The 21,730-nt window shown below is 35.1% G+C and overlaps 1 protein-coding gene across 5 annotated transcripts in view; it reads right to left on the bottom strand.

The window, feature by feature from the left end:
* The window catches only part of SYT1 (synaptotagmin 1), a 592,766-nt gene that overhangs the window by 449,102 nt on the left and 121,934 nt on the right, over positions 1 to 21,730 (bottom strand). The window lies entirely within an intron of this gene.

Genomic DNA, 21,730 nt, shown 5'->3' with positions numbered 1-21,730 from the left:
TCTGGAAAATAGTTTCCATGTGCTCAATGACTAATGTGTCTTACTTTTAATTTTAAATACCTGAATAAACTAAGAGCCATGAAGGTCCAGAGGACAGGGTGGTCAACATGGCTTGGAGTAATTAAAGAAGCATCACAGAGGAGGAGGGACTTGATATAGTCTTTGAATTACGGATGAATATAAACAGTTAAAAAAGTTAAAATAAAAAACAAAATAAAAATATGAAAGTGCTATATTTAGTTATATAATTTCCCCTCACCTAATTTTGAGGGGAGATTTGCATCTCCTCTATGACCAGTTTCTCCTGGCTGGCTGTCATGCCTGTCAGCAGCAGGAGTGGCCCTTTTGCTGAAAAATGGCCAACAATGAGTGTTTCACATTGAAAACACTCATAAATTGAAATGTTAATGGGCAGAGCAGCTTGGGAGTATGTTTGTAAGGATACAGACCACTTCTTTCCTTACAACTCTGCTAGTGGTTTGAAAAACTTTACAGAGCAAGAAATATCAGGAACTACATATCAATCAAAGTCCATAATCAATGCAAGACATCTGAATTACTTATAAATAAACCGTGTTTCAAAAGAATTAAGTGTGATAATAATGTGTTCTGCCAAAAGCGTCAGCATGGCTGATCATGGAGAAAGCAGGAACTGTGTTGCAGGATCCTCCCTTTTTCCCCCATTGCAATCTGACTTACTACGCAAAGCTCTGAAGCTTTCCGAGAATATCTTCTCACAAATATCTAATGATCCTACATAGTATATTTCAGATAACAAAACCCAAAACAAAATTAAAAAAATCACACACACAAATAAATAAAACAGATGGGACAGATGTCATTTCAGGGGCTCTCAGAAGATGGCACCAAATACTCATCCCTACTGACTGCCAAAAGATAAGAAAAGCCAAACATACATCATCATCATCATTCTTAGTAACATGACCAGTTTCTCAAGAAAAGCACCTGTTGCCTAGACCTCTTTTATAGTCACTGCTGCTTCTGCTTTTTCCCCTAACTGAGCATTCCAATGACAATGTATTATGGGAACCACTTCTTACACACTAGCCACCCTTTGGCCTTGGCAATGTCGGCCATACAGGAGCCCACTTGATCCATTGGCTAACCAAGCATTCCTTTGATAATCGAATCTAATACTTTAATTCCCAAACCTGATATAAGCGATCTTCATACATGGTCACAAGTTGGCCTGCCAGAGACAGGAAATCCTAAAAGTAATGAATGCCATCATCTCCTCTCTAAGCTAAAATAGAAATTGCATTTTTAATCAACTTCAAGATTTTGGTCCTCCCTAGAAGAACACCTTGAATGAGAAACCTCTCTAAACTTTTTATTCACAGTCACATCTGGTTGTTAGGAGATGAGGCCTGTGGTCTTTTGGCATCTTAAAAGGTGCACCAGAAACTTTCAATGCAAAACAATTAGGGAAAAGAAATGTAGTCAAACAGAGCACCTGTCCAAATGGCAGTACTCCTTGGGGTGTCTGTTTCTCACCCATGAGTGTTGAGGTGTTTCCATGGTGGGAAGGACAATTTGAAAATGTGAGTTTAAACTCTGGCCCTCATGACATATACACCTTCAATGTGACCAGTTCTCAACTTGAAATTACTTTTGAACTCAGTGAAAGCTTTTGGAACTCCAACAATTTTAATTATTTCCTGGTTTAGTAATTAGTAAACCGCATGGCCAATGCTTGTTTAACTGTCTCTCTTCTCAGTTCATAACCTACATATCTGTGTAGGGGCCGTGTCTATTTACTATTAAGGACCTTGTCTAGTATCTGATATATATCACTAATAATGCTATTATATATGAAAAAATAATAAAATCATTTCTGAAGGGCTTCCTATGCGTCGGATATCCCATTAAGTGTTTTACATATACTATCTAACTTAATGCATGATTAATGTACAACAGGCCTGAGATAGACATTATTATTAGCTTGAGTTTTCCTATAAGGAGACTGTAGATGAGTGAATTAAAATTATTTGTCCTAGATCTAGAGCTAGCAAAAGGAAAACTGGGATTGCAATTCAGGTTTGTGGGACCTTAAATTCCATGTTCTTAATATCCATGGGGGGTATGCTTTCTATTAATACACATTTATATATTGAATTTCATGATATGAATAAAACATTATCATGAAATACATTATTAATAAATAGGTTCAGATATATTATGAGTTCATTCATACTCTCTTTCTGAAGTCTGTGGCTGCCCTATAACACATGTTTGGTGCACCCTTGAAATAAGGTTCTCCGCTGACTTCACGTATAGCTAGGGCAAATAAAATTAGCATAGTCACAGAGAAGCCTTATTTGCTAGAGCTGAAAGTGCTAAAGGAAAGTTTTACTGTGCCCACACAATAAGCATCTCTTTATAAAATGCTATCTATTATGGTTTTCAAGTTACCGCCCATGAAACCCTGGGGTTTCATACAACTAAAGTTAAGCTTCAAGTTTCTGTGTAAACTCTGCCTTGAAAGTTTGAAATTATATGAGCATATTATTCACCAAATCAATATTATTGTTTAATAGAAAGGATCTTAGAGTTAGCTGTATTGATCTATCTCTTATAACCATGTGACCTGGGGCAAGTTACCGAACCACTTTCTGCTCCATTTGCTTTATCTAAATATGGAAATAATATTTTCTTGATAATGTTGTTGTGAAATGAAATGAGGTAAAGTACTTAAAGAAAGCTGAGACATACTAGATACAAAATATTGGTCTAGAGTCTTCTCACATCTATATCAAAATTACATTATTATTTTCATTCTGTATTTATGAACAATTGCTACTGTACTAATAAAATATCCAAAAGCAGTTGCAACATCAAATCTTTCTTATCTTTAGCCCCAAGCCAACAAAACAAAATAGCTATTTTATTGACATTTTACTGAAATTTCATTCAAATTACTTATGCTAACTAAAGTAATTTATACAATTACTTATTCAACTAAAGAAAACAGTAGTAAAATAAAAATGGCAAAATTTGTGTAGAGCTCAGTATTTCCCAAAATTGTCCTCAGTGCTTCATATCCAAATCTTGGCATTGATCAGGTACATAAGAGAGGTCAGTGAGAATTAGCTGAATTAGTTTCATGCCACAATTATTTTGACAGAAATTGCAATTGTCATCACTTTCATATTTATAATTTGTTTTTAATAATAATATAGCAAATAAAATTTCAATGAATATGATATTTTTTCATTATCATTTCTTATACATATAAACTACATGTGACTACCTTTTCTTGAATAGAGTATTAGATTTTAAAAAGGAGGGTCATTAGATATTTGGGAACATAGAAAATGGAATTATTAGTGGCATCAGAGTTACTCTAAAGATGAAGGTTAACTATTTTCTTATGGTTTCTGCTTTCTGCTTATGGCTGTTTTTACACATAATTGATGCTTTTCAAGATGCTGGCAACAGTTGCTTTAAATTGGAACAAAAGAAATTAATCCTTTTAGAGAAACTGATGATTCAAACCTGCCAGATGGAAAAAAAAATAACTGTAATCTGACTTCAAAGCCTACATTTTTCTTTGTAGAAGTAGTTTCTATAGAATTATGTAAAATTAAATGGGACTGTCCAACACTTACAAATTGAGAAAACAGACTACATCATCAAAGTGTAAAGTATGAATAGGTCATATTCAGGAGCTCAGAAAGCTCTGCAGTATAATATGAATGAAATTATACCCTTTTGTAATCAGAATTAAAGCAGCAACAACCAATCAATGATGCATACTAGGTTTATTTTACTACTACATTATTTACTTAACTTCATTGAATATCTCTAAATTTTTTTCTAATTTTGCAGTGATGTCTTAAGTGTGTACCTGTTCATATTTATGAGGCTTTTGATAAGCTACAACTCTGGCACTGTGGGTTTTAAATAACATATGTGTTGCAATATTGCTAACGTTGACTAGGACTGTTGGTGATCGGAAAGGATACATGAAGGTAGGAAGGCAGGTACACTAGAAGAGTGAAGATTGCAAGTCATTAAGTGGAATTTTTGTGTGTGTTTTGGGGGGGATCAGTTCTAGACAAGTAATTTTCAAGGGACTAGGTCTAGGAGATGTCATGTGACAGAAACACTTAAATTTCTAGATGCCAATCACTGGATCAAAGGCACTACAATTTTTAAGGGAAAAAAATGGAATGAAGTGTTTGGCCTAAATATCCTAGCCAAATTCTAAGTTGAGAGACTGTAGTCTTCTTTTCTAAGTCTCTTTGTAGTTTCTTTGAGAGTTGTACTCTCTCATTGAATTCTTTTCTTAAATGATTTTGCAGTATCATTGTGATCTGTTAAACAACTGCTGTGTTCCACTCCAGTGGTGGGTCAAGTGATTTCTGCACTCTGTATAGTTTGTCTAGTTTGTAACATTCCCTAAGGAAGAAAAGTGCTGCATAAATAAAAGATCCTTGTACTCATTTTAAAAGGAAACTACATACCGATCTTAACATAACAGATATATTTTTAAAACTTTAAATCTCATAAAATCATTTGCAAACAAAGTGGGGGCTCCCATTTTTCTCATTCTGCCTTATTTTACCTCCTCATCTCCTTAACAACAATAGAAGGATCCCAAAGGAGTGACGCAGTGAATTTGAGAGACAAGGAATACATATTTATTAGTGATGCTAAACTAGATACACAGTTAGAGGAGACTTGGAATATAAATGAAATAAGCTCAGGGCAAGAGTTCAGGGCATTTCAATAAAAACAGCATGAGAGTATTTTCCGTGTAGCTCCCTACCTGGATACTGAAATTGAGGTCCAAAAGCCAAGCTTCATTCATTAGGAAAAAGTTTTTAAAATGTGAAATGATGAGACATTATTTTAAGCAAAATTTTCCTTCATAAAAAAATAAAAAAACTGGCAATGAGCAAAAAGCCAAACAAGGAATATTTCATGTTGAAATCACAAGTGCATTGTTATTCCTCCTCCTGAGGAAATTTCAGCTAAGAGCAAGTAAGTTGTTCATAAATGAAAATTATAATAAAGGAACAGCAAGCATATATCATGATTGCTTTTATTTCACAGTCTTTCGACTGGGGAGGGAGATCATTGCATTGATGCACTTTATCCTTGCTTAAGCTCACTTTATCCATGTTATTTCTGCAAAATTTTTTAACCAGCAAAGGATTGTAGTAAGTCTATAATAAAATTGATTTAATTGTTTGAAAGAAATGAGAAACAAAAACTATATTTTTATACTTTTTATAAAAGGGATCTATAAACATTTCTATACAACTGCAGCAGTGTTTTTTCCTTAAATATTTTAGTTATTTTATCATGCAGATGATTAAAGCAGAGAATGTTCTTAAAATAGAATTAAAAAATTCTGAAATCACCAAAAGCAAAACATCTCGGTTAATTCAACCACTGAAATTAATCCATGCACTCTTTTTAGCTTCTCTTAAATTCTAAGCAAGTGCCAAAAACAAAACAAAACAAAACAAAAAAACTCCGAAAAAACAAAAAAAAACAAAAAACAACAACAAAAACAAAACAAAACAAAACTAGCTTATTTGAGCGAAGAAAGTTGAAGAAATCAATATCCAGAAGATAAACTTCACATCAGGAAAAAACAGATGATAAGTTTGCACCTTTCAGCAAGACAGTATTTTAAAATCTGCATCACTTTAACAAAAATATTATCACCAGAAAAACACACTTTACAATATGCTGTTCTCTCATGCATCATTGACACTAAGAATAGAAAATAAATTGGTAGTATGGAGTGCCTTTCAGTTCCAATTTTTCTAAAAGCACTTCACAAAGCAATTAGTTAGATAATGGTGGTGTGCTGACTCCTTGAGCCTTTATATAGTCACTAATAGCACATGATCTTTCCAACCATTAGAATGGATTGTAGAGAGAGCAATGTAACATCTCTAGTCTTCTAAACCCTAGTCATAGATTCTCCTTAAATGCGTTGTTTGAACTGCATTCTTCTTTATAAAATAGAGTTAAAATTTGCACTAAAGGAAGAGAAAACTACGAAGTATTGATATTTGAATCCAATTAATAATAGGAACTAAAGTTAATGTTCTCTAAATTATCTCTGAATGGTGAAACTTCAGAATGTTCTACTGACTATACTACTGACAGTGGCTTCATTAGAGGGATAGGGACTTTTTAAGAAATGAACTTCATAATGTGTAAAGGATTTGCAAAATACCATAGTTTTAGTCCATTAAATGTAGCATGTAAAATAGGTAAACTGGTTACATAATGGCAATTTTTAGCTACTGAAAATTTAAACTAGAAATCTCTTGGAGCCCCTTATACTTGCTGTAATTTTTACACTAGAATATTACATGAATTAAGGTATGCACAAATAAGGGATCCCATGGGCATACACACTAGAAGGGTAAACTTTCAGAATTCTTGGAAAGGCACTGTTCAATTATCTAATTTATTTGAAACTTTCTGTTGACAGTGTGGCTAAGATTGTTTTTGTTTATATTTTGTAAGTAGAGATATTTTGAGGAATTTAAATTGGCGTTTCTTGGAGAAACTGAGTATATAGGTATTTGACCAATGGATGTTGATGTAAAAGGTAAACCACCTGGTCTAACAACAATCCCAAACAAAATACTGATTGGAACCCTTTGGCCCCAGAATAATGTGTATGACTAAGGCACCATTAGAAAATCCAACCTCAGTCTTGACAGCTTCAACTACAGAGACAAAGTATAATTTCCCTTTAAGTATAAAGAGCTTTATGTATTCAAATTAAGAAGCAGTTAAGGTGGCCAGACACGGTGGCTCATGCCTGTAATCCCAGCACTTTAGAAGGCCGAGGCGGGTGGGTCATCTGAGGTCGGGAGTTTGAACCAGCTTGACCAACACGGTGAAACCCCATCTCTACTAAACATACAAAATTAGCTGGGTGTGGTGGCACATACTTGTAACTGTAATCTCAGCTACTTGGGAGACCGAGGCAGGAGAATCTCTTGAACCCAGGCGGCAGATGTTGCCGTGAGCTGAGATTGCACCATTGCACTCCAGGCTGGGCAACTAGAGCGAAACTCTGTCTCAATAAATAAATAAATAAATAAATAAATAAATAAATAAATAACATAACATAACATAACATAAAAAATAAATTTAAAAAAGCAGTTAAGGCAATTCTAAAAATTCATTTTAAAATACCATTTATGTTAAACAGCAAAGGAGGTATTTTGTTTCCAAGAAGTTTACAATTTTTAATCCTTCCACTGTTTAGCTGTAAAAAAATTGCACTCTGCTTTCCATTTTGTTTGCAGCTGAATCACAGCTTAGTAATGGTGAATTAGTTTTGAATTACTTTAGAGATGATGTCTGTCCTATATTCTAACACACCCCAATCCAATTTAATATTATCTGATCTAATATTGGTAATGTTTGCATTTATTTCACACTTCAAACATTTTGTATATTTCCATGAACTTCACTGATACATTTCCAATAGTCAGCAGTTCTCAGTATGAAATAATATCCAGCTATATAATTGAAACCCTGGCACCTATTAAGTACAAGTGCTTATTTAAAATGTGTAGTGATTAGAACATTTTCTCTCAAATCACATCATATTGAAGTTAATGAATTCTTTGTAGGGATATTAGCAGGCTTCTACACCTTCTGATGATCTCCTCTCCTGTTCTCACTAACACTGAATATATTAACTACTGACAATGACTGATTCCTGAGTTACCTCAATTCAGCAGGCCAAAGTGCTACACTGGATGCTGCATTACACATACCTATCCTCTCTGTAACACACAAATTCAAATATTGAGAGTGGGATTAATTTAATTCCAGTTGCTATTAATCAGATTTGTTCTGACAGACATACATTTCATCCAAAATAGACTATTCCAGGCTGGAGGGATTAGAAAAGAAAAGGAAAGGCGATATAAATCAGAATTGAACTTGTCATTAGAAGGGCTGTTAGAAACAGTTTACATCATGGTTATCCTGGTTTTGATCAGCACTATTAGTCTGCCACTTTTAGACAAAAAAAATAGAAAAACACGTCAAAGATCTAGACTCTTGAAAAATAACCCTCAGAAAGTGAAACTATAGATATACAAAAGAATCTTCTTTTACAAATAACACCATCTTGTTGCCTTTAAATTGTTTGCTGCCTTTCTAGAGAGAATGTTACAAACGAAGGCTCAAAAACACTTAGAACCACAGCCAAGAGCATGCTACTGCTCCTTGAATGATGCTAATGTAGATGAAAAACACCAGATAGGAATTTCCAAAAATTACTTGCTGGGTCAGAGCTTCCTATTTGAATTTTATAATTTATTTATTGGTTAGTGATAGGGCAGAGCACTAAAATAATCCATGTTCTATGACATAGTCCAGTGTGTTGATGTTCTAGAACATCAATATTACTATCTACAAACGAGACCTTTTTATCACACTTTATTCCACCCATCCCTTGATCAGGAATCAGTGTGATAGAACGAAAATTTCTGTCAATATGGAAACGCAAGATATTGACCAAATTTCCACTGGACTTTGCATATGGCTATACAGCAACTTGTTCTACTTAATGAATGATCCCATGAGGAAGCTCATATTATTACTCCAATTTTGCAAAGAAAGTAACCAGATTCAGAGAGAGTAAACAAATCGGAGATCACAAAGCTAGAGAATGCAGTCATGATTTGAATCAATTTAGTCTAACTTGAGAGTCCCCACTCGTAAACACTACTAATTCTACACTGCTTCCCAAGATTTCTCAAACATCATATCGTTGTTTAGATACTGCCTTATGATTTAATATCCTTTCAGTAAATCTTACTCAGCCCAGCGCCTCCATGTGCAGGCCTTATGCTAGGTGCTTGGTGTTATGTCATGGCACAGTAGACATGACTTCTGTCCTCAAACTGCTCACAATCCAGATCCCCGAACAAAGCAAGCAGCACTGTTCCTTGGCAAAAAGACTTCAGATATAGGTTGCAATGAGTTCACACACTTAGGGTTATCTTCCAATGAGGATGAATGAAATTTGTTTCATAGTGAAATCCTGACTCTTGTGCTCTTGCCCTAACTGTTCCTTCAGCTAATTTAAAGGTCAGTGTCTGTAAAATATCTCCATGCTTGGTCATAATTTCAATATTTTTCTTTTTCATAGGCAAATGAAATAAAGTTACTTCTACTCAAGGACAGCACAAGGCAAACTATGAAGAGAGCAAGAGTCATTTTGGGGGTTCTCAGATCCTGCTCTTTCTTTCCTTTTTCTTTTCAGATTATTGTAATTCTTTTGTTCCATTTGTTCTCAGATGTACCAAAACCTGGTCTGGGGCAAAGATCTGATAGGAGTCAATTTGTTACTTGTTTTGAACTTAAATGAACCCAGTCTTTCCTTGTTAAATGTGGACTGAGGGTCGGAGCTTTTGTAAAGTCATTTCAGGCACCAGGGCCACTAAGAGAAAGACGGGGTGACTGTGGAGTCAGTCTCCTTCTCCAGAATTGTTGCTTGAAGCAGTGGTTCTCTTTCCATGAGGCTGTTAGGTGAGGGGATACATTTAACAACAGTGTTCTCTGCTAGATACTGTCTTTTCTTCCCCATGTGTCTTTTCTTCCTCACGGCCTTTCCTTTCCTACCCATCATCACATCCCAACTCCACTCATCCCAACTCCACTGTTTTCCTCTTCATTTCTTAAAAAAAAAAAAAAAAAAAAGGAAGGAAAGAAACAAGGCGGAAATATACATAATTTGGGTAAGAGATGGCTTCTGGGAGGGCAGAAGATACTCTCAGTGTATGCTCCTCCTCAAGTATGACTTATAAATTCAAGAGAAGAGAAACTCAAGGTTGCTCACAGACTAGTTTAATCCTATTTTTAAAAGCAAAGTATTACCACCTTCTCTCAGTGCATAATTATTTAATAACTAGCTGTCAAGAATATAAGACAATTTAGCCAAAATAGAAAAGCCCAAGGCATGGGGAATAACATGATACATAAGTTTCCCTATATTTCAGTGATCTCTCTTTATTTTAAGGATTCTGTGAAAATAGCCATAACAGAATCTTATAGAGTTATCTATCTAGGTCCTTCTGAGTGAGAACTGCTCACACTGTCCATAGGAATGATTCCCACGGGCCATGTTTTTTTTCTAAGAACCTCTTTCCTGGCTATTGCTAATTCACTAATTCATATAGGATGGGTCTCTTATCCAAATAGAAATATCAAATGACTTTCCTACCAGTTTGGAATTAGAACTGAAAGATGTAGAGGCATATGCTGTTGGGCCTCTAAGAGACTTTCAGAAACCTGGAGACCATACTCCTGCTGCTCAGCTCCCTGTATTTGCTTCTGACCCCTCTCTTTTTGAGATGCTAAAGCTTAATGCTTCCTTGGGTTCTGTAGATAGCCCAGTGTCTTTTTTGATAAAAATCACTGAGATTAGCTCACATGGTTTCTATGACTTACCATTCAAAGATTCTTCATACAGTGTCCAGGCCTATATTTATCCCATGAATAATCCAAACTCTGTTTCTCTGTTTCCTTTAAAGCACTGCATTTCCCAGGCTGCTTTTGTTAGTTTACTCGTGTTCTTTACCTCTCTGATTTGTTTGACCCATTTTCTGTATTTTAGCAAACTAGAGTTGAGTAGGAAAAGAAGATACATGGATTTGTAGGGTGTGGCATAGAACTTTACAGCATCCTCAAATCATACTGTTCTTGGGCTTATTCTGCATGTGCTGTTTGATGTGGTGTTTAGAAACCTAACTCTTTATAGGTAACAGTGTCAACATGGCCTTTCTGAACTTTGAGAACCTTAAAGAATAATCTATTAGTGTCTAAAATAACAATCAAGGGAAGTTTAAAGCTCTTCCCCACGGCTTTAACAAAATTCTGACAAAACAGAACAGACAACTAGCAGAGTTCCTATCTCATTATTTTCTCTAAGTTGGTCTCAATACACTGGTCAAAGGGAAAAGGTGCCTTTGCAAGATTCCCCTATAAAATCCTGAAACCAACCCTTCCTTAAGGGACAAGACGGTGCTTAGTAACATTTTTCTAAGCCAAAATCATGGCAATAGATGTGATCAAGGGATTCTCTTGAGAGCAGCTGGATATTATATTCATTGGAAATTACTATTAATGCCTCTTTTTATGGTTTACTTAATGCATTGAGGCAGCGAAGCATAAAGTTCAGCAAAAGCTAACAGAGATCTTTCAACCAAATAAATGGTATGAAGGTAGTAAAAAAGAGGTCAAATTATACCTATAATTACACCTTTAGACCTTATTGTAACAATCCTGGATGGAGATAGACCTGGGTTATTACTGACATTATGGACAATAATAAGTTCAGTTCAGAAACTTCAGGCAAGTTTTTATCTTACAGTGAGTAATGTTACATAGACAAAGAAAACTATCTTTGTTTCTAAGCAAAAGGATGTCATTTTCCATGTAAATTAAGACTGAATGCAAATAACATCACAGTTCATTCAAACAGCAATTAATTGGGGATTGCTTACATGTTTGGGGCCACTTCTTCTTTTTTTTTAGTCCATCTGGTGAACCTCAGCAACAACTGCAGGAATTGGACACGGAGTGAAAGGAGGCTGGGTTAAAAAAATCCTCCATTAGATTTTCCCAGTCTAATCTACCTTGGGGAACCAACAGACGTAGATATTCAATAGAAATTGATCTCTTTCTGTTATTCAGTCTTACAATGCGTCATTCTAATACTGATTACACTGATGTTCTAAGATATGCTGGCAAAATGCTACTGTAATACAATCTCTTTGCTGCTAGAAATGAAAGCTCTTGAGATTGCTCCTGCTTATATAGCTGCTTCAGGTGATTACATCTTTACACAGATGTTAATTATTCTCTGGAGAAAGCTGCCCAAATTGTTAGGTGAGTAGCATCATCTGGTAGTGGATACCAAAGAGTGACTTCAAGACTATTATGGTGCCGGGCGCGGTGGCTCACGCCTGTAATCCCAGCACTTTGGGAGGCCGAGGCGGGCGGATCACAAGGTCAGGAGATCGAGACCATGGTGAAACCCCGTCTCTACTAAAAAATAGAAAAAAATTAGCCGGGTGCAGTGGCGGGCGCCTGTAGTCCCAGCTACTCGGGAGGCTGAGGCAGGAGAATGGCGTGAACCCGGGAGGCGGAGCTTGCAGTGAGCTGAGATCCGGCCACTGCACTCCAGCCTGGGCGACAGAGCGAGACTCCGTCTCAAAAAAAAAAAAAAAAAAAAAAAAAAAAGACTATTATGGTTATTGTTTCTCACCCCTGTTGAGATCTGAGCTCTACTCTGATGAATTTTGGGCAGATAGGAAAAACTTAATAAATGGTAGCCAACGAATCACCACAATGGGTTTCTAAAAGTGGGTATAGACACTAGCTTTTACCTTATTCCAAAGTTTCGACGTGGTTTCAATTAGGTCAAAGACACAAGGCTGTGCCTGGGGATTCTTGTTAAAACTTCAATCAGTGCTTCTCAGGCTTCACTGTGCATTAAGCTCCCCCTGGGAGATTTAAAAAAATCCTAATGCCCAGGCTTTGGTTCAGGCCTGTTTAATCTGAATCTTGGGAGTGAAACCCAGGTGTCGGTATTTTAAAAATTCCCCAGGTGATCCAGGGTGAAGTGAAGGTGAAGAATTGCTGGCTTCCATGAATTGCCCTACTGTACTCAGCATATAGACTGGGGAGCTTCAGTGCAGCAATCACAGTGGGACGACCAATTTTGGAGAAACAAAGTGAGAGCTCCGAAAACAAACAAACAAACAAAAAACCCAGAAACCATGCGGCATTGGGTATTGATGGTGGGAAGCATTTGTTTCAAAAACTTCATCCTCAGAACAAAGGATTCTCACCAAGTGAAAAGAAAAAAAAAAGATGGAGAAGGAAAAGAAAAAGAAAATAAAATATGATGCAACTTCTCAAGTAAACGTGAAAGAGCTAAGCAGAACAATAGGCAGACTATTCAGTGAATGTCTTACAAAGGGACAAACTACATAGACATCCACTTGTGATTCTCTCCTCAAAACTGAAGGAACAATAAATACTATATGAGAACAACTAATGTTTTATTTATTGTGGTTAGTGCAATTGAAATGATAAAGACTCACTTAAGTGCTTTGTTAATGTTTCAAGACACAGAGAGACTAGGCTAATTCTTACACAAAAAATTGGGGAATAATGTCTGGGAAAGACTAAGCTACACGGACAGGTTGATTCAGAGTGAATCTACTCAGGAGGAAATAAACACAGGGAATTTGACAAAAAACAATACCAAGTAGAGGAAATGCTTAAGAAAAACCAGGCATGTGAAGGAGTTATAAAGTTTTGGGTCACTTTATGAGCAAAGGAAACATATAACTTTTTTTGTTCTGCCAACAATATACTATTATCAGAAAAAATGTTTCATAATTATTAAGTTGTGTCAGCTCTATTTTTTTTCTTTACCACATGCCTGGTACTCTGAACATAGTAGAACCTCAGGAAAATATTTGTTAAGTATGAGAATGAAGAAAAGCATGAGATTGCTTCTAATACCAGCTGAACTCAAAGAATTTGGATACTTAAAAGCAATTGCATATTAGGTTTAGAATCTTGCCTTACTTTTTGAAAAGTAATATTAGATTGGGCTATATTAAATCATCATTTTTATAGGCCAAAGAAACTAAAACATCAACAATTTTATATGGTTCATGTGTATACTTTTAAAATTTTGTTTGCCTTTTAAAATTTTAATGTGGCTTAAAATAAATAAATGCAGAGTATGTTTTATTTGAAAGGTTTTCTTTCCAGAAGATAGATTCTGCGGATGTGCAGTTGCTTCTAGAAAAACAAAAATGGAGTCCCAGTAAAACAGCAGAATTTCTGAATGGGCATCCATGCCAGTAAGCAGCATGTAAAACAACATCACAGGACCTAATGTCATAGGCTTTATGTCTTCAAGGATGGCTGCCTTGATGCATCAACTTGATTTTATCAAGAACATGAAGAATGATTATTCTGAAAGGAAAACATCAAACTCATGGAAAATAAAAATGCAAGAATTTGAACATCACTGCCTTTTCTTGCAAGATATACTTTGCCCAAATGATTATGCAGCTCAGTCAATATTTGAGAACACCTGGTTGTTCTGATAAGGAATATATTTTCCCCATCATTATGTGTCCTTTCACAGATTGGGGTTCAGGATAATTTAGGCCTGACAGTTTCATATTCTGTTTTAAAAATAGAAAAACATAATACAGGTTTTAAGTAATTAGACATAAAGCCATCAGAAGGGATGAGTTGTGGGTAGATGCACAGGGATTTTATTAGCATACAGTAGCCATCTTGTTGCTGACAAAAAAATGCCAGAGAGCAAATGTAAAAATTTGTAGAGGAAACATATAGGGAATTTTCTCTGCAGTCATCATAGTACTATGAATTCTGAGGAAGATTCCTAAACACAGCTCTTAACGTAAACTAAAAAAGGATACACTATTATATTTGCTTTTTTCCCATAAGTGCCCAACTGAATGGGCATTTGTGAGTTTTTACTCATTACACCCACATGACGACTGCAGCTCAGAAACCTTACTTAATGCAACATGACAGCAAGAAGACTACCCAAAGCAATCACAGACCCTGAAGATCATCACTGCACTGCTTCTTTCTGGTGGTCCTGAATGCCAGTCTGTGCTCTGTATCTTGGAGTGGTATTTTTTAGGGGGTTTTCATGTTGTACTAGATGGTCCAATTCTGTAGGCTGATATCTTTCAAACATTTTTGGAAAACTTTTACACATGGTAAGAAATACATTTTACAGCACAATTTCATATACATAGTACAAATATACAAAGTTTCACATAGCAATACTAATCCTTGCTGCATTTGATGTAACTTATATAGTTTAATTTTTCTATTCTATTTTATTCAAAATGCCAATCACAAGCCACTAATTCGATTCCATGGCCATCCACTGTTTATGAAGCACTATTTTAAGTTATATCTTAACACAGCCTCATGCTACTGACAAAGTACAAGTCAAAGTACCTTCATATCTTATTGTAGAGATAATGTTTTGAGGACCCTTTTTACTTACTCTGTATAAAGGACAATATGTTGGAGAGCTTATCCACTTTGCCTGGGGTCACACACAGCTGTCTGAGCATAACTGTTTCTAAAACTCTTGGATATTCCAATCTTCCACAATGAATTTGAGGTAATTGTTACCTGCTATGCAGGGCATAGGTAAAGAAGGCACTGTTCCTTTTCTTTCCTTATAAGTGAATTTTCCTGACCATTAGGCTGACTTTGAGTTGGGGAAAGGGCAGTGTTTCGAAGAGGAAAATGACCTTGATGAGGAGCCTGGCCCTTAACTTGCTAGGGCCCCGATCTACATTCTGAGGCTGCAGAATAAAGGTTCCAGGAAATAATAGCTCTTCATGTAATGATACTCATTACAAAATGATCAGTCTTTTTTCAAACAGTAATTCACACAAAGCCAAATAAACTTGGCATAAAGATACTTATCCACAAAAAGAGTACAATTTTGTAAAATCTATAAATGTACAACTATCAATTTTATAAACAGCACCGAAAACTATAAGATTAGGAGAACTTGTTAACCTAAGAAAGAGTTCAAAGAAAGGGCAAGGCTGAATGTTTGAGTTTTTCTAATCATATTCGAAAATCAAAATTATTTCTCTAGAATTTTCTTGGATAAAAATGTCTAATATCTAATTTTAAATAGTGACACATCTTTAATTCTATTCTTCTTTTACAGAAAATTATTCCAAATCGTGAATTCTTCCCTTCTCTTAATTACAAATCAATGCTTACTTTTATGTGTAAAATCCAAAGGAAACAAAATGAGTTATCCAAAGATCTACAATTTTAAAATCTCTGTATTAATTAACTGTAAGGTTTTTTTCATTTGCCATAGGCCAAAAGACATGATGCTTTATTACAAATTTTCTAAGAAAAAACTTAATATAAAATATAACAAACAATATAAAATATAAAGATTTGAGTTAGAAATAAGGAAGAGTTTCTAAAATAGGTTATATGAATTTCTTCTTTAGAAGATCTTTATATATTATAAATTTGCCTAGAGTCAGGCAAGAACTACATAACTTCTCAGGGTTTCTTTTAATGTTATATTTTCCGTCAAATATTCATTTAATTTTGATGATTACTTAGGATATATATCCATGTGGAGTAAATGGAATAAAAATCAAAATAAAGAGTAAAAGTATCTCCTGATTTTCATGTCATTTGTATTCATAAATTGTTAGATAAGAATACAAATGCTGTTGTTTTGAAGTAAATATAGTAATATAATAAGCAAGATAACATTCATGAAACTGCTGTGCCTTATAAGTAAAACAAAGATTCTCATAAGGCCACGTTCAGTTGTTTTATTTCAATACTTTATTCCTTCATGTATTTGTCAAAGCAGCACCATCCCTTGCCTTTGTATTTCTCTTTGACACAAGTGAGCTTGAGCTGCAGCATGCATACCATATTTCCTCCAATATTAGTTTCATACAGAAGTTGGATGGTTGCTTGAATAACCAGCACATGTGGCTGATACTTTGCATTTTCTTTCTTTATTGCATTTTCAGAATCAATAGGAGATAAGCTCTTATACCAGCCATTGTTAGCAATATCAAGGAGACACAAACAAAAGATATGTGAACAAAATGAAATTCGAAATGTCAATAGGAGACACATTGTTGTAGGAAAGTACTAGATAATTAAATTTAAGAAAGAACCTAAATTTTGGACTTCTCACAATACAGTGTGATATGGCAGACACAGATAAGAATTTGTACTTAAAAACACATGCAGATATCAATACGCATTGTCTTTTCTATAATAGAACAAAGTAAATGTCTGGAAAGACAGTGTAAACCAGATAATTGTGGTTTAAATGTCAATAGATTGCTTGAGTTATAGTTTTTAAAGTCAGAAAAAATTACAATAATAGGAGAGTTATGGCAAAAAATATTTAATATATTACTTATTTACCTAGATCACCATCAGAGATTATGAACTTTTTGAGGATAGAGGCCTGCCTTTTATTTGCTCCAGGCACAGCACCTGGTATATTGCAGAGTCTCAGAAACAAATGAACAATTAGTACCTATTAAGCCTTCTCACAGAGGCTGCTGGTGAATGGCAGCATTCACAGGCACTTAAGACATTCAGGTGCACTAGCTCATGTTCAAATACCACCCACAATCCCTCAATTATGGTACAAAAACACAGAAACTTATTTTCTGAAATTCAGTTTCTTCTTCTTTCCTGTGAATGTTCTAAGCTCTTCTATTATTTCTGCTTGTTCTATTTATGACTCAACAAGTCTGTCTATCCCCTTATCACGCTGATATAATCTGTTTCTTCCAGTAGCCATAGAGAAGATGAAGATATCTTGGCACAGTGGGTATGTTTTTGGAGACATCATCTGGTCCTGATTTTAAATACAATCTATAAGAGAATGTCTACTGTAGCAGACATGGAAGGTTACCTTCCCAACACGTCCTAGTTCTTTCTTTGATGATGGAACTTCAGTCACAAGTAATAACTCATACTTGTCCTCTCAAATTTAGATAATACACTTCCCTTTTGCAAAGGATAGTATAGGGATGGGCATTTGATGTAGCTCTGGAGGAAGACATTAGGGAAATCCATCGGTAGTTTTCTGGAAGATACTTTCTATCTTCTCCCCAGTCAGAAGAGAGAGCTTCTTTTAAAAAGAACCCCTTTCTCCTGCGTGTTCTCCTTGCAGTGACTCTGCCTTGTCTGTTGCCATGGGAGGATATGTTGCTTGAGATGCTGCACAAAGTCTGGAAACATGGGGTATAGGCCTGGAGACTCCCAGAGAGGCTGATCCAGGGTTCTAATATCAATTATCCACTGAATAAACATCGGTACTCTCTAGAGTTGGATTTAATAAATAGATATAATAAAGTGACATAACAAATATTAATAATATTTAAGTAAATTTTAGTAAGGTGTTTTTTTAATTTGCTATTGGGAATATCTTACTTTATACAAATCCTAATTTGATATCTTCATCCCAGTCTTTTTCATTGAGGTCCAGCCTCCTATATTTTAACTGCCTAACTGACTTATCTTAGAAGTCTCAAACCTAACATAAAAACAAAATTTGTTTTCTCCTCCCCTACCCATTTCTGTTGGAGTTTTCCCCATCAGAGTAAACGGCTTCACCAAAGTGTTCAAGGAAAAACTCTAGGGTAATTATTTTCATGATTCCTTCTCTCTTATTTTCCATATTCAATCCATCAACAAGTCATGTAGGTTCTACTTTTAAAATATATCTCAAGTCTACTAACTTCTCAGTAGTGTGCAGCCACAAGCCTAATCAAAATTACCAACTCTGGTAGCTGCCCCACCTGGAGTACTGCAGTAACTTCCTATTGTTCTATCTGCCTGTACTCTTGACATCTAAATATTGTCCTCTGTACAGAAACTGGAATACATTTTTTATAATAGTCGATCATTTTATAGCATTTTCCTGTTGAAAACCCTCCAATGGCTGTTCATTACATTTGGCTGAAAATCAAAACTCCATGCCATTTCTCACAAGGGTCTGCATGGTTTGATTTCCATCTAAATCTATGACTTCATATCTTCAAGCATATTTCCTCATTCACTCTACACCAGCCTCTGTTGTTGTGTCTCGTTCTTTATGTCTGCATAAAAGTACTATGTACTTTTGTACAGTACTATGTATGCAGAGTACTGCTCTTCCAGGAACCATTATCAAGACTCTTCTTCATTGCCTTTGGGGTTTTACACAAAGTCGTTTTCTCAATGAGGCAATCTCTAAACAATCTATGTAAATTTCACCCCTATGTACAAGTTAAGTTCTTGCTTTCTTCTTGGCATTTATCATTAGCATACTTTACGTTTTATATATATTTGTTATATATATTTATTTAATATTTATATATTTATTATATATAATATAAACCTTACTATATACCTTGCATTATATTGGATAAATAGATAATAAGATATATATCTATGTATCTTGATTTATTGATATAAAGATAACATAGTATATAATGTAGATGTATTTATCTTGTTTATTATCTATTTGTTTAACATCTCATTTATTGTCTGCTTCTCCAATATAATGTAAAAACCATGATGGCAGGAATTTGGCCTATTTTGCTCACTATTGTATCCCCCAGCACCAGGTATAATGCCAACGCATTGTACATTTTGAAAAAATATTTGTTCAGTGAGTGAATGAATAAGTGACTGACTGAATGAGAGAGATGACAAGTTTGATTTCTTGACCACATAGAATCAACTTCACAAAAATAAATATTGATTGAATAAATAAATGGTTTGTAATGGAAAGCAGAATATCCCTCCACAGTTCCATTACCTTTTCACCCGGCGTGATAGCTTGTGGGCTGGCTTTTGTTGAGGAGTTTTGCATCTACGTTCATGAGAGATACTGGTCTATAGTATTCTTTTCTTGTATTGCCTTTGCCTGGTTTTGATATTCATGTAATTCTGTCATCACAGAAGGAGTTAGGATGTATTCCCTCTGCTTCTATCTTCCGGAAGAGATCATAGAGAACTAGTAAAATCTCTTCTTTAAATGTTGAATAAAATTCACTAGTGAGCCCATCCGAGCTTGGCATAGGTTGGCTTTTTAGGGTTTATTTTATATATCCCTAATGTAAAGTAAATAGCAAATAGTAACTATGTATGCAGAGTACTGTAGGCTCAAGTAAGGTTTTATATTCCAATAAAGAGAGGTAGCAGGGGAAGGTCATGTATAGCCTCATGGGTTCTTGAAAGGACCTTATGTCCTGCTTGGGATAAGGATATAACTCTAAAACGTAACAAGAGTTGAGTAAAAAAATAGTCTCATTGATTCAGCCTGAAACTTTATGTGTTTTTTTCCCCCACATCTGGAAAAGGTCTAACTAATGTTCTGGGCATAGCCTATGAGGTCGTTTAGCTACCACGTGACCTCATGAACCCATCAGCCTCAGAGTACTTCTCCTTTGTGAGAGATGTATCTTTTTGTCTAAAAAACACACACCATTTCAAATTAAATTGTACTTGATGAATGCGTATTTCTTTTGGAGAGGACACAGACTCATTAAAAGAAATGTTCCTCATGCTTAGAAAGGCTGCCTCCTCATTTGTACTGATCACAATGACAACGCCTTCACAGTGGTGTTTGTCGAAGACTGCTTCCTGGTGCATAAACTGGTTCTAAAAGTTGCAAACACATAGTGGAACATTTTGAACGATGGAAGCATTTCTGAAATCTAAGATGACCATAGTGAAGGACAATACTCATTTGGATATAAGCCCTTTATTTGATATGAGCCCTTTATTAAAATAAAGTTTTGGCCAGGCATGGTGGCTCACGTCTGTAATCCCAGCACTTTGGGAGGCCGAGGCGGGCGGATCACAAGGTCAGATCAAGACCATCCTGGCCAACATGGTGAAACCCAGTCTCTACTAAAAATAGAAAAAATTAGCCGGGCCAGGTGGCGCCTGCAGTCCCAGCTACTCGGGAGGCTGAGGCAGGAGAATGGCATGAACCCGGGAGGCCGAGCTTGCAGTGAGCCGAGATCACGCCACTGCACTCCAGCCTGGGCAACAGAGCAAGGCTCTGTCTCAAATAATAATAATAATAATAATAATAATAATAATAATAATAAAATAAAATAAAAAAGAAAGCTTTATTATTTCATGGTCATGCTTCATAAAACTTTAATATTTTTCAGTTCTGCACTGTGACTATCTTTAATAAGAGATATCAGAAATATTGAGACATTTTTTCACCTGTTTTCTGAGACTGACAATGCTGATGGCATTTTTGGAAAGGAGAAAGATATGTATCTAATCCTTCATGTATATGGAGAACAACTCATTACAGTCCAGAATTCTATTACAGTGAGACATACAAATAGATATATATCCTGTTTCACAAACTAAATTTCAGCATACATATCAAATAAATAGATGATTTATATTCCAGAACAAAAATATGTAGTTTCAGGACATGAATGAAAAGGCTTTCTTAATGGGGAAAAATATTTTTCCCCTGTCAGGTGAAATGTGAATTTCATTAAATATAAACAAGAATTGCTAGCATTAGAAACCAAAAAATCTTTACTTTGGAGATATAATTGTTAATTAATAAATATATTTAATTTATAATTAAATTAAAGATAATTTTCAGTTAGTACAGTATGTTAGCTAAAACACTGACTGCAAAAATTGTAACCAGGAAAGAAATTGTTGTCACTGTTTCATAAAAAAAAACAAAAAACAAAACAAAACTACCGACTAATGAAAGAATTTTGGGGAAAACACAATAGATGTTTTTTAAACTGTCATATGTTCTAAGGCATCAGAGATCAACAAACTAATGGTTTATCAGAGATATACAAAAAGAAATTGGAACAAATGTTACATAGCAATAAAATTCAACTTTATGATGAACACAGAGATTATTTTTATAAGGTCAGTTTTATGCACATAAATCATCTTCCTTATTCACCAGCGACATTTCTTTCAGTAGAAAAACACAAACTTAGATTTTCAGTTTGAATGTTCTTCTTAGTTAGGAGAAACTGGTGGGAAAATACTGGCCTGTGTGTCCATAACATAATGGAATATGATAAAACCAGATAAGTTTTGAATACTAGGTTACATAAAA

Source organism: Chlorocebus sabaeus, chromosome 11, assembly GCF_047675955.1.
Source record: "Chlorocebus sabaeus isolate Y175 chromosome 11, mChlSab1.0.hap1, whole genome shotgun sequence".
NCBI lineage: Eukaryota > Metazoa > Chordata > Mammalia > Primates > Cercopithecidae > Chlorocebus > Chlorocebus sabaeus.
The sequence above is the reverse complement of the archived record's forward strand: the minus strand, read 5'-3'. Positions and strand labels throughout refer to the sequence as shown.